General features: G+C 43.4%; 1 non-coding gene across 1 annotated transcript; it reads right to left on the bottom strand.

Moving 5' to 3' along the window:
• Window positions 1-4421: 4421 nt before the first annotated feature.
• Window positions 4422-4495, bottom strand: TRNAN-GUU. Its single transcript has one exon. It is a non-coding gene; the product is annotated as a tRNA-Asn (tRNA).
• Between the last annotated feature and the right edge of the window lie 455 nt (window positions 4496-4950).

The following is a 4950-nucleotide window of genomic DNA, read 5'->3' as shown; positions in this document are numbered from 1 at the left end:
GCCATACAAGCCAGATTTGTGGAGTGCTAGGGATATTGTCACATGCATACTTTAACCAGTCTTGGCCTTGGAAGCATGTAGTTCTTTCAAAGTTGCCACTGGCCTTTTGGTTGCCTCCCTGCTCAGTCTCCTTTTTGCTTGGTCATCCAGTTTGGAGGGACAGTCTGATCTAGGCAGGATCTTGGTGATGCCACACACCTTCCACTTCTTAATAATCATCTTCACCGTAGTCTGAGGGATATTAAAGGACTTTGCAATTATTCTATACCCATCCCCAAATATGGTCCTTTCCACAACTTTAGCCAGAGTTCTTTTGCCAGCTCCTTGGTGTTTATGACTGTGTCTTTGCTTTGAAATGCACTACCCAGCAGAAAGAACGAACAGGAACTGCTGAATTTATCCTGTCATTAGAATCAGTGAACCCAAAAAGGTAGGTGAGAAAACCTCATGCAAGAGTATGTGTGTATATATAAATAAACTAATTAATTTGAATCGGTACAATTTAACACAGATGGGGGCCAATTCACTGTGTGTGCTTTGTAACACGATTAGGTACACCAGAGCTTTAAGTATATATGATTGCTACAGAAGTATAAGGGGGTGTGATGGGATGCTTATCCAACTAAGCTATTCTATGTTTTTATTTCTACTTCATTTTCTAAGGAAATCTGGAATATATTTTTCACTTGGCAGTTGGGTAGGATGTGTGGATACATGAAACAAACACTGTTTTAATGCATTTTATTTCCAGGATATAAGGCAACACAAGGTAAACATTTTGGAAAGCTTGTAGACTTTTTATAGACTGAATTCATATAAGTGCTTTACAATGAATTACATACAAGTACAGTGAGCCCCTGCCCCAGGGAGCTCACAATATAAGTGGGTATCTGAGGCAAATAAAGTGTCTTTTTGAAGGTCTGAAAGAGCAGGTCAGTGCCAGATGCAGTATTTGAACCAAAATATTCTGGTTCCTAGTTTCTCTTTCCAATACCGTTGTAGTGCTGTACATCATACTGAGCAGCAGTAGCACTGGTAACACCATAAGGAAATGTAATAAATAAATAATGATTTCCAACCACTACCAACTTGAGCTAGGCTTCAACCAGTTTAGAGATGAAAGGATCTGCATCATAGTGGCAGTCTACTAAGTCATTCAGTTCCCTATATGTGCTCTGTTGAGGGCCACCTGCCATCTGGAAAAGCTAAGGGCTTTAAGGACCTAGTTACATCTTTTGGCTGATTTTCTTGTTCCCAGAGAAACATTACTCTCCTGTATCCATTTCCATGTCATGAAAATGAATTACCGTAGAAAGTGAACGACGTTAAGTGGGTGAACACGTTAACGTTCAAAGAGTCATCGCTGCAGGTTAACGCGCCTCGAGAGCTCGGGCTGTGCTGATGTGTGAGGTCTCGCGCTTGAAGAGAAGCACAAAGCCCGCGAAAGGCAAGCCAAAGCCGTCACTATGACTAGGGGCCGGAAGGCTGGCCCGCTTCCTTCGCCTGGCGTCTGCCGCGGCAGGGGGAAAGAGGCGCAGACACCCGCGGCAGCGGACGGAGACGGCACCGGCTCTCGGGTGGGGAGGGGGGGAGGGGGCTACCTGGGCTCGCCACTTTCCCTCCAACGTCCATTTTGTTCCGAGCACACGCTCTCCGGACTAAAATATTCAAGATGGCCGCGCGCTGCACCCCTGCTGGAAGCTCTGCTCGTCTTCACGTGCCAAACGCGCGAGACACCTCTGGGGCGAAAGGATGCATTCCCATCTTAAATCCTAACACAAACACACACAACCCGGGATGATTGCTCACCAGAGTGGAGAACGTGTTTAATAAATAAAAAAAAAAACCAAAACAATTTACATATTAGCCTGGAAACACCACGTCTTCAGCTGTATGCGTTAGGTAGACGTTTCATTTAAGGTGACAACTCCCCCCCCCCCCCCCCTCCATCGCAGGAAAAAAAAAAAAGTAACTTAGATCGTGCAGATCTAGATGCTGAGTAGTTGGCTGATCAATGTACCACGCTCTGTGAAATAGCTAAATAAGTGTTTATAGTCTGCTAATAGTCCAGCTTGGTTTTGTTTTCAAATATCACGTAAATATAATGTTAGCTTTCCGACAGTGTTGTTCCGAAGCTGCATTCTGAATAGATATGAATGAATTAATAATTGAAATGGATAGTGATCGCTTGATGTTGCAGCACGCCATATGTACACGAGATTGTATATCATTCTGTATGTATATGTAATGCCCAGTAAATTCACACATATAAGTAAGACACCGTACTATAAGCATTTTTAAATCTACGCCGTTATGGGCTGGTTGAATGTAAAATGCTAGTTTCATATTCTCCGGCTATACCTATAGGTGCATATGTTAAACAACGTTTGCGGTTTATAAATATAAACTCTTCGTAGTATGCTAAAGAAAGAAAATAATATTCAAATCTAAAGCATGAAGTATTATGTAGTTTGAAAACAATTCCACTTATCTCAACTGGACTTTTGCCAAACTGTCAGCTAGATGTACTATTACCGACTAGATGCTGTAGTTGAAATATGCAATAGCAAAAAAAAAGAGTAAAATGTATTCAAATAAATGCTCCCTGATTCCCACTAAAATAAAACCCTATAATATGGAAAAGAATTATTTATGAGTTTGGCACTATCAGCTGTAATTGCTGTATTTCAGTGAAATGTTTTATACTGATTATTTGCTCAGGCACTAGCTGCCAATTTTGCAAACAGATTTGTCAAAACAGAGATCCAGATGTACAAATGTAACAGTGAAGCAAATTGCTGTAAATATAATTTTTACATTTTTATTTAGATGTATATTTAAAAGAAAATATTTTCAGCAGGATTTTATTCTTCCACAATTTAGGAACGCGTTAAAAAAGATTAAAACAATCACACACAAAAAAAAAAGCTTTCTTGGAAGATGGTGAGGTGAATTTAATTTCTGTCTTTCAGGTTCACAAGTTTTCGCGAAGTGAACAATGTGTCCCGTTAAAGCTATTGAAATGGTTGACCAACTTTTACTTTACAGAAAATAAAAGACTTTTTAATCAGTCGTGGTTTATGTATTATGGTATAGTGCCAATTTTTGATTTATAGCTTTAAGTGATAAAAATCCATTTTAAAACGTAATTACATTTAATATTTATGTATGCAAAGTGAACAATCTTAACAGTTGCACCTTGATGAATTGCTGCAAGACACAACAGGAACCTTTTATCAAACCCTTATGCCAGGTTATAGAGTGTGTTGGATAATCTTCTTCCCATTTGGTAGCACTTATTAACACTTAGAATAAACCTGCTTAGCAAGAGTACAAATCCCTCCCTGTTTTCCTTGCTTTTTTCTTCTTGTTATCTAAAGTATAAGACATTTAATAGCCACGGTTCATGGTCGTAACGATCTGGCGTGCTGTGTATGAAAAAAAGCATACCCACTTCAACTTTCATATGACAGCGCTGCTGTAGCTGAACTTTTCCAACATCGCATTTCTGGCTTATAAACGGTGAATAGTCTTTTGGTTGCCTAAAATCATACATAAATACTTTAATGAACCCTACATTGTTGGGTAATACTTGGATTCTGCCTTGAAATCTTGAGCAGACAAAAGTGAAAAAAATTATTCCAAAGTGAACCATCTTTTTGGAAGAGAAACGTGCAAGCCAGCTGACGCCGAGAGGGCGTGCTGCAATGAGAGTGTTACTCGCAGATTTCTTAGGAAGAGGAGAATTGCGTTCCCCACCTCAGTCGCAAGCTGGATTTTGGCTTTCTTCGCTCAGCTGCCCCCGGGACGGAGTGTCAGCCGGAGGCTCCGTCTTCCCATATTTCTCTTTTTCGGTGCAAGTGTCACCTCGTCCTCCTCTGTTTGAGCTCATCCTCCCCCTCATGCCGCCGCTGCAGCCCTTCTGGGGCGTCTTCTGCCCTCCCGCCGCCCAGGATCTGCTCCAGTTTTCCAGGGAAACGGCGCAGAGCGAAAGGTTAACGTTTGGAATTCGGAGAGGGGAGGGGGGGCCGAACCAACAAGCCGGCGCGTGTTATTATTACGGCAGTAAATCAAAGGGGCTTCGCCCAGCCCTGACCAGAGAATGCGAAGCCTCGCTCTGAACTAGGTGGCGGGTCCTGCAACGCTGGGCTTCTAATGCTCATCTTATTGAACTTCCCATATAGTTTTGTTTTCGTTTGTTCCCTTTTTTTTTTTTTACTGAAAAAATTTAATGTTTTATTACCCGCAAAAAAAAGTGATCCACCACCCAAAAAAATATTGGGCCAAGAGAATTGAGAGGGCGAAGGAAGGAGCAATTAAAAACATTTTTCTTCCAATAGGTGGGATGGTCATTCATTTAATTTTTAAAAAAAAAATCCACTAATATTAACAGAATTAAGAATAAATAGCAAAATTTCTGCCGTCCCTGGGTGGGCTCGAACCACCAACCTTTCGGTTAACAGCCGAACGCGCTAACCGATTGCGCCACAGAGACTGGCACGGCGAAATGCTGCCGCTGCAGGGCACAAAAAGCCTCTTCGCTGCGGCCCGCACCGCCCCCTCTGCTCGACACCCCGCGTGCTTCGAATTTCCTGGCTCGGCGCGCCACACGTCAGAACTGTTCTAGAGTTTTGAAATTACGCAGCGCACTGGGCGGCGGGGGCCGGGACGAGACGGAGAGCCGGCGGCATGGGTTGGTGCAATCTGAGCGCCGCAACGGCAGCAGCAAGGGAGGAGCCGGCGGTAAGCAAACACGTTTCTGCTTTCGGTGCAGGCAGCAGAGCGATTGTTGGCCTCTTATATGTAAATAATTCGATTCGGCGGAGAGCTCCCGTTCCTGTTCTGAATCTGGATCAAGTCTCTGGTGGTGATTCGGGGCAGTCCCCCCCCCCCCCCCGCCCCCGGCTTGGAGGCTGCTGCACTGACCGCAGGGGAGGGGAGGCTCACCTC

Source organism: Rhinatrema bivittatum, chromosome 2 (genome assembly GCF_901001135.1).
Source record: "Rhinatrema bivittatum chromosome 2, aRhiBiv1.1, whole genome shotgun sequence".
Taxonomy (NCBI): domain Eukaryota; kingdom Metazoa; phylum Chordata; class Amphibia; order Gymnophiona; family Rhinatrematidae; genus Rhinatrema; species Rhinatrema bivittatum.
The sequence above is the reverse complement of the archived record's forward strand: the minus strand, read 5'-3'. Positions and strand labels throughout refer to the sequence as shown.